Source organism: Haliaeetus leucocephalus, unplaced genomic scaffold (assembly GCF_000737465.1).
Source record: "Haliaeetus leucocephalus isolate CR32 unplaced genomic scaffold, Haliaeetus_leucocephalus-4.0 Scaffold2, whole genome shotgun sequence".
NCBI classification, from domain to species: domain Eukaryota; kingdom Metazoa; phylum Chordata; class Aves; order Accipitriformes; family Accipitridae; genus Haliaeetus; species Haliaeetus leucocephalus.
Window position 1 is genome coordinate 11,226,270 of NW_010972438.1, and position 9,733 is coordinate 11,236,002.

A 9,733-nucleotide genomic window follows, 5' to 3' on the forward strand; every position below is an offset into this window, starting at 1 on the left:
AGAATCCTACCTCTGACATGTCACACAGTGTTTCTACACATGAAAGCTGGAGCTAAATCAATAGATCTAAACAGAACAGGACTGGGGACAATCTGCCTTGGCAGAATTGCATCTTGAACTTCTGGGTGGAAAAAAAAAAAAACCACCCGAAAAAAGATTAAATCACTGTGGCCATTTCACTTGTTTCATTCACAGTCAGTACAGGCTAAGGACCCAGGCACGCATCCCGGGTGAGAAGCAGCAGCCTCCCAAAAAGCAGGGATGATCACTTTAACTGGAGAGATTTTAACCTGAGCTAAATTACACCTTCTCAATACTAACAGAACTCCATAGCAAGTCCCATTGTTCAAGATGAATATTTACATTTTAAACCTACATGCCATTTCAGTAACAACCATCTTTCTTAACAACTTAGGTAATTCTGTTTTACAAAATGCTGAAAAGTTTCCATCATTTTTCAAATATGTGTCAAGGCCACTCATTTCCTCCCTCACAACCTTCTCTTCATGTAAAACTAAAAATTTCAGAATTCCTTGCAAATGTTACCCCAACACGGTGACTCTCATGGGAGCAGCCTACTTCATTATCGCTGAGAAAAAGGAGTGACGCCTTAAACTCTGACACTGGAAGAGCAACAGAAAGCTACAAACTTTGCTCACAAGAACAGCCTGCTCCTAAATCGCCTCCATCCATCTCCACTGTGTGACATGGTTTTAAAAAAAAATAAGGAATTTTCAGTCAAAGGATTTCTCCGACAAGATCCTGGTTACCTTTTCATACAGTCCTGCAAAAACCATAGAAGTTACATCAACATTTGGACATGCCATTTCATTTTCCCTGCTCCTTCAAGGTCCTCTTCTCCCTGTGTGATTCATCCAACTTCTGCTGACCAGTTTCAAGCTGACAGTCCCAAGCTGCACCCAAGAAAGGCCTAACTAACAACTGCAGGTTTCAATGTATAGTCTCACTTTTAGAATATGCTAACACTTTATTCTTTATTAATTTATTACCTCTATCTGTGTATGTAAGACTTAGAAATACTAGAGCAGGAAATAGGAACTGTGACATTAATTTCATTTTTACGTTCTCTGGCAGCTTGCGTGGAAAGTCTTTTCTGAGTCTGTGAATTTTTCATATTCTTACAAATTCTGCATCTGAACTTTTCCTAAAGGACACTCTGAACCCAAAGTGGCTGAAGAGAATCCACCAAATGATGGACTTGTACCGCAAGATGCAAGTGCTTCTGCGTTCAGCTTCTTGAATTCCTCCAGCTGACCCTCACCATGCTTCCAGTGTTTCAGGAGCTAAGCTGGAAAGCTAAGAAGCACCACTCTTCTAGAAGCACTAACAGCGATTTCCACAGGTATGTAAAGGATGCCATCAGCTTGGGACTTTGGCATCCAAGTGCCTCCCACCTCTGGCAGAGCACCCAAGAACAGCCTCTCCAAACAGGACCCTCGTGGGGCCACATTAAGGTATTTCCTTTACATATCTCACAAGTCGTAGTTTTAACCTCAGCAGAGATCTTCCTCCTGACAAGACACTTATCTAAAGAGATAGGTTTGGGATGGCATACCCCGAAATACAACATTGATTACTTGGTAAGACTTTCCACCTTCTGCCTGGCCACTGTCAGATAAAGGATGTGTCCCAACCCTGGGTACTTATCTGGAGGCACGGGCGGGGAGTGCGCACAACCGTTCAGATGAAGTACACGGGAACTCTACCGACATGTGTCACCCTGCTGCTCACCTAGGTATTCAGCTACCACACTGCAAAGGCAGAACAACTGCTATCGGCCACGAAGCATAACACAGCAAATACAATCTGCTTAGTTCCTTTATTGCAACATGATTGATTAGGGGCTGTTTGTGAAGATTTTCGTTAAATAAAAGATTATCCTCACAACAGATGAGATTTCTTGCTTATGAGACATACTGCTCACGCCCAGCATGAATTTTTTGCACAGCAATATGCATTTGGAAATGTCATGACATGCTAACGTTTAAATAACTTTATTCAAACTCAGATAGCCAAAATGCTGCCTGAAGTTCTACTAGACCAAATAGTCTCAACCAGGTACAAAAAGAAAAGCCTCAACTCACAATAAGCAGACAGAGCAGTACACACTGGGATTTGCAGTCCACAGACAACTGCTCGATTTCAAATACATGCTGCTATAACCAAGTTTTCCATATTAAAGAAATAGGATTCAAGTTTCTGCTGCAGCTGGCCTTGCCTGAATTAAATTTTTGCGTTGTTCCAGTCGCACTCATGTTTCTACATTTTCAGCAAAGCTAGATGGAATTCATGTTATGGCTTTTTTATGACTACATTTTTTATAATTTGATTGACAATGTATCCTCAGTAGTTCATAATTTTCTGCATGCCTGGATATCTCACAAGTCATAACGACTGGCAAGTAAATGCAAAATAAAGACTTTCTAATTACCAGGTTAAAAGAAAAGATAAGGAATATTGTGTGGTACATTTATTCATACAGATTTGTAATAATTGTATACCATTTAACATTTTGCCATCTTCCAAAATGAGACAGCACTTCAGCTCTCTGCTGTATTTACTTTCTGCAAAAATATACCTACAAGAATTTGCTATTTTGAAACAGCTAAGCACCATGTGTAGGTTATAACACCATTCCACCATCACAGATCAAGCCTATATTAAAACTCACCAGCTCTGACCAGCTTTCCAAGCAAACGAAGGAAAGACTACACTGCCAATTTTCAAGCAGAAAATTAAATGCTCGTTTAAAGAAGCATTTAAAAATGCTCCATGCACAGCAACGAAGGGCACAAACCCACATAAGCTATTATCCACTGTGTGGTGAGCCCTCTCCTTTAAAAGGAGCGTGAAGTTACAGGGGACAGCCTGAGCTGGCCACACTGTGTACTGCCACCGAAAGGCGGAGACCCTCCTCCCCTTCTCTGGTCCCCACCACATCCTCTGCACTTCCACCCATATGCTCTCCCCTATTTATTTTGTGAGGGCTCTGGATGCTTGTCAAATCTCTTGGTGAGCCAATTCAGTTCACTATCTTGGCAGAAAAAAAAAAATCCAGCAAAAACCAAAACATAAAATAACCCCAACATAGCTTTCTGCTGGGTTCGCAAGCTGAAGGAGTTCAGAAAAGGGATCCAGCAAGAACCAGAGCTGGCAAACAGAAAAGGCAGAACTCCCCATTGCGTGGGAGAGGAAGGGGGAGCAAAACTTCCCCCATTCAGCAGCAGAGCTATTGGATGTACTCAGCTGTCTCGTGTAACTTCACCCGGAGTAACCTCACTCGCAGGGTGCAGTTCTGCAATAGTTTCAAGCTGACTTCAGTTGGCACAGCTTCAGTGCAGCCTCCCCATCCCTTTCTGCACTGGTGCTAACCTGACCCCACAGTCGAGCAGTTCAGGCAGAAGTCAGCAGAAAACTCTTACTTCCAAAGATGAAATGCACTTGTTTTCATCATGGTAGCCTTCCTGAATGGTCACTACTGGGGCAGGCATGTGCCAGAACAGAGCTAAAAGAGGGAAGGAAAGCAGGACTATGGCAGCAGCAGGGCAGGTCAGCTTGAATTGCCATGGAACCATATCGCTAGCGTGCACCAGAAACCTGCACAAAGTTGTGCAAAGAATATACAGTGCGTCACAAACACCCATTCCAGTTTAACACGCAAATTTCCATATACAAGCAAACCCTGAGGTGGATGTTAGAAGAACGGCACAACAAAGCGAGTTTGCAGCAAACTCAGAACCTGACTTTCACCCTACAAGTATCCTTGTTCCCTATTAGCCTCCAGGCCATCTTGAATCCCAACGTCCTTGAAATTCATGAAACTGCAAGAGAACTTTGAATCAGAAAGCCAGTCTCCTCTACAGTCAAGCAGAGCCTACTTAACTTGATCAAGCAGCCATCTTTTCTTCAAAGGTTCACTTTAGCTGTATTTATACAGGAAGCTTCCAGATCTTTGCTGTGGCAAAAGTTAATCTACAGCCACATTACTGAAAGCATTCTTGCAGCATAATTATAAGTTATTGCAACCTAATGCCACCAAAACACAGGAAATAATTTGTTTTAGTGTCTTTAGTTGAAGGCCACATGAATGCAAAAGACTCACCTATTCTGTAAGTATCTATAAACTGATACTGCAACTCAGGTTGAGACATGCTAACTATTTTAAGGGCTCAATGGTGAACCCCCAGGGCACTTCAGTTTCCTAAAACACTGGTTCTCAAACTTTTCCCAGTGTATTCCTTCCTGCTTACAAGCAGGATACATTCTCACCTCTTCACTCTCTCCAACAAAAACATTTGAGAATTGCTCCTTCAGAGCAGCTTCCACACCGGCATCCTGAAGGGGTACCAGTCCTAGAGAGCGACTGAGAGCATTGCCAGGAAGATGTAATTTGGGCAGAGGCAGAGCTGGGAAACAGGGCCACACTGAAAAATACTCCTCTGCTTCTGTTCTCTGCACTACCAGGAGCTGTGATGAGAAGTCTGTCTTCCCAGTCCCATCCTCCTACCAGCTATCACCTCTGCAGGTCCCGTATTCTGCTCCCAGAAGCAAGCTGTGTCTTTCCCTCCTCCAGACTAAGCAATGCTGTCTTACATGGGCTTCCTTAGCCAAATATTTCCATGCAACACAATTGTCAAAAATCCTCTGGCTTCTTATTTTCGTGATTCAAAGTCTATGCAAAACCAAGAGACTGCATTATCTGACACCGACAAACTAAAACTCCAAGCTGCATCCTGACTTTTTTTTTTTAATTTTACTGAATCACCATCAGCAGGCATGTTCTGTTAAAAAGCTTGGTGGCGGGGTCTCACACTCCTTCCCTATCAACAACTTGCATTTCAAACTGCTCACTTCAAAGTCAAGAGGATTCTTCTCAGTATCAGAACTTCAAACTGTTTTCTGGGCTGCTGGCATAGTCACTGAAAAAGTTTCGTCCTGTAAATCAGTGAGGCTGCAGAAGAAAACCCTGGTATGAGCTCCGTAAGGACAACAGGAATAAGCCTGAGTCACTAAATGAGTAGCTACCAAATCCAGACAATATCTTCTTGTCAATGTGTATGATTGCAATTGTAATCACGCTTTAAATATGAACACATCAAAAGCACCATGACCTTTCTACTCTGAAATGACTTTGAAATATTTTAGAGCTTAAGCATTTTGGTTTTAAAACTCACATTCTGTCTCAAAAGGCTGCTTGTAAGTGAAAAAGAAATAACCAGGCTCCTTTAGAACAGGATGAATAAGCAAAAAAATTTTGCTGCCTTGAAAACTGCGTAGATCTGACTGCTTAGGATACCTCCCCTTCACCAAACTTAGCCCTTCCATGACCCTTGGGGAGGAATGCAAGACCTGTCTACGTTATCAAGTTTATAAGGATTAAACTTTAGCATAAACAACAGATCACTTCTAAACTTCACTCTAAAAGCCAAATTCCTGACTATTTCTCAATGCCACTCCTCTATGTTCCTCTCTCTTCGTTCCCATCTTTCTTCACGTTTGGTGAATGTGGGACTATTAGATTCCTGACCACAAAAGAAATTACTTCTCCTGCTCACTAAAAGCCTGCCACTCAAACTGCTGACAAGTCCTCCCACATTCTTCCACCTTGAAGTCTGAGCACATCAGTACACTTTTCTGAGTATTTCCCATATTGCTTATTAAAATAATTGGGGTTTGTGTGTGTTTGGAAGGAGGAAAATAAAACTCACCAGGTAAGCTTTTCTTTTCCAAATTTATTATTTTAAAACATAATTTGTTTGTTCTACTGTTTAAGCATTTAAATTAGATTTAAGGATCAGAAAGTTGCAGATTTACAATTTAAACAACAACATTGACACTCCTATAGGGCTTGTGGCAACAAAAACTAGCATTAAGGCTATTATTGGCCACAGATTTCTTCTTTTGGGCTACAGCTTTTCAAGTTCAGACTCATCAGTTGAAGTGAGGGAAAAATCCCTTTAGCTATTTTTGTTACAGGAAAATAACGCTTCACCACTAGCTCAGGCAGGGGGGAAGGGGGATGATGAACAAGAATCTCCTGATTTGTCGCGTAGATCATCCTCCGAGACAAAGAGCATCTTTACTAATTATAGAAGAAAAAAAAATTTAAACTAGGAGCAGTTGAAAAACTGTTTCTCAGCATGCTCAGTGGGCATTAGCTGCGATTTCAGCAGCTTAGCAAGTCCCACCCCTGCGTGAGCTCAGCGGGGAGGCCAGGAGCACTGCACATTCTCCCTGCTCAGCAGGGACAGGGGCCGCCACACGGCTGATTTGCTACAGGAATATTGGAAAATTGCCACCAAAATAGCAAATCCTGTGGAAAAAAAAAAAACACCACCAAAACCCAAGAAACCCCCAGCAACTTCAATAAGGAATTAAGAAAAGAGAAAAAGTGGAAAGAAAAAAAAAAAAAATCTCAGCTCCCACAGTTTCAAGATGTTGAACTCTTGCTGCATTACAGCATGGGGCTTCTTCCATGATCAAAATAAGCAAAAGTTTAGGCTAAGCCAGATTTATATGAAACCGCCTCTTAATTTAAGTGCAAACTTAACTGTGCACTAACTCTCGCCACAACTTGGTCATGGAAGTCAAAGATTGGCTGTAGAATCTGTAACAGCTTTAACATCCATAGCTGTTTTTCTTTTAATTTGGAAGAGAAAAAAAACTAAGTAGACAAGTAAAATGCAACAAAGTCTTTATTTCAAAATCAAATAGCAGCTTAAGTTTCATAGGGGCAACTGAGACTTAGTATCTCGTATACCATCCATTTAAGCATACATTTAGCACTGCCAACTCAAGTACTGCCACTACATCTTGTATACCTTTGCCTATTGCAACCCTTCTTATATGCTGCACATAACACAGGATTTCACTGGCAAGATTTCAGTTACACACGCAAGCAGCACCAGGGTAAGAACACAAATGTGCTTCTGTAATACAGTGATATTGCCATGAGAACAATGATTTTTGAATTTTCAAAACTCTCAACACTCATTATGTTTGTATTACTATTGCCAGAATAGATGGAAACATTTTTATCTCATCACATCATTCAAAACAAGTTTATAAAAGTCTGATCAACCAAAATGGCAGAAAGAATAGACTGGACAGACTAATAAATTACATGGCTGGGACATCACACATTTAGTTCTCCCTTGCATGCTTCACACCTGGAAGTTTGAATTAAAAAAGCCTTTTTTTGTTGTTGTTGTTTTTTGTTTTACTTCATGGAATATTTGGAGAATTTAAATCAATGGTTGCTGGTTCTTCCTCCCCTGCCACTTCTCCCCCCCCCCCCCAAAAAGAGCTTAAACTTTTGCATGTTCTGAGATGCCAGTTCAATGCCATCTCTTTCCTATGGGTTTTTTCAACTTTGACCTATTACTTTTCAAAATAAGATCTGGCTGTAACTGAGTCCTCTTTCTAAAAAGGGATTTAAATGTACGTGGTATTTCACCACCCCACCTTGGGATGAGGAAATCTCAGACAACATTAGCTAAGGAATATTACTTTCAGGTCACTTGGGATATGACAGTAAAACGAAAAGCCAGGGCCTTGTCAAAGCAGTGCCAGTTGTTCAACAGGATGCGAGGCAGCGGACTAATTCCCCATTATAACATACAGAGAGACTGTAAACAAAGACTAAGGGGCCATGCAGATCACTTGCTGTATTTTATTAAACTGAGGAGCTAGTTTTCATACTCACAAAATCCTAAATTCATTACTGTTGTCATGACACGCCATGCTAGGCAGCAGATACCACATTCAGCCCCAGTGATGGATGCATTTTAGGTGGGTTAGAAGTTGCTCACCCCAACTCGTGAAACAATTTGGGTGCTACAGATCCTCAAATATAAAAGCTACTCAGAGTTTGGCATCCACCACACGATTGCTGCCAGTCAAGTGGATTTAAGGGCATACTTTAATCTCTCTCACATTATTCTAGTCCTGGAATTTTTGCTTCAAGCTCATAGTAATTCTGAGTTCTCAGAAACTCAGGCCAGGGCAAGGGGCTCCCCATTATAGGTGTTAGCTTACAAAGATGGCAGTTGTTTTCTAACATTAATGTATTCCCATTTCCCTTATTGCATACCTCTACTAACAGTTTCATCTTTAACAAATGCACTGGAACATGCTGATAGGTCCAACTCAACAACACAATATCATACAGACAGCGGCCAGTGCCAAATGGTTAGTTAAGCAGATAAGAAAGGCACTCATTCTTCCTTAAAAAAAAAAAAAGGAAGCTATTGCAGTCAAGTAGACAGAGTGTGGATAGAAGCTGGCAGATTCCACAATACATAGTCATGTCAAAAATGGCCTCCTGCAAACTGTTCCTTCATCAAGCATTTGAGTCAACTGAAAGAGAGGAATCTTCCCTATTATTCACAGGAGTTTCACCTCCCTATTCCACAGCAGAGCAGCATTTTCTATACATTTTGACATACAACCCCATAAGAAGCAGAGAGGATAAATTTTACTCTGCAGCAGAAGGAAACTCCTCTCTCTGCTTTCTGTTTCCAGTCCCAAAGTCGAGCCGGGCCTTTATTTTGACTGTTCCCTGGTCTGTGAATGGAAAATCCCTCCTCAGCACTAGCAGGCTGGTGTCTGCTGCACACACCCACTGCACACAGCAGAAATTCCAGTCAATAAGGCAAGTGGGGCCCAGGCGATGGAAGGGGAGGAAGGAGACATACAAACAATAAGAAAAGCATCTGGCTCTGTTACTGGCTGGAAAGGAGGCTGGAGTTCAAAAGAGACACGACTACAGCCTTCACTTAACAGGAAGATCATATCAATGCTCGCTGTCCTACTTTTCACACGGACCAAAATATCTGGAAGGGGTAACTCAGGGTTTCCAGCCCACACTTAGGTGCAATTCCACTAACTCAAAAGCAGCAATGAAACCCACCTTGTAGATTTTTGTCCCACCGGACCAAAACATACCCCCGCTTCTGCTTTGGACCTGTGGAGATGGTCCGAAAAGTAAAGCCCTTTGCTGAACGTGAGCCAGCCATCTCTCCACCACCACACTAATGGAGGCTGCTCTGCTGTCCTTCCCTGGAGATAGCAGCCAAGTCTACTGAAGCTTCTCTCATAGCAACCAGAGCTCCAGAGCCAACAGCAGCTGCTGTCACTGCCTTCAACGCTTACCCACAGGATCCAGAGCAAAGCAACACCCTCCTCCCTGCACCTTTAGAGCAAAAAAACCCAGTAGGCTGGCGACAAGATGACTTCCTGGGTCAACCACAAGAAGAAGAACAGAAAAATCCTAGTATTTCCTATGCAAGTGAAAAGGGGAATCTCCTATTTCTACTGAGGAAATAGGAAATTCCTTTCCTGGGTTTAGGTTCTGGCAGTAACACCCAGCCAGGATGGGGAGGAACCATCTGAAATCCACGACGTACCGGCACACCATCGGACACCAACATCAAGTTCTTCGAAAACCAGCTGCATCCTTCACACAAGGAGATGTATTCCCCCCCCCCTCGCCCTGGCCTGGCCGTACCCTCGACGTTCCCATTACATCATGGCCAGAGCCCGCAGCAGCCACCGCAGCCCTGCAGCACCCCGTGCCCTCCACACACCCGCAGACACCCGCACCCCCCCCCCCGCCAAAATCCCACCCGGGGGATCTTAGTTTCGGGCAGAGGAGCGCAGGGACAGGGCCGAGAAGCGGCTGTGAACCACCACCACCACCACCCCCCGGCTA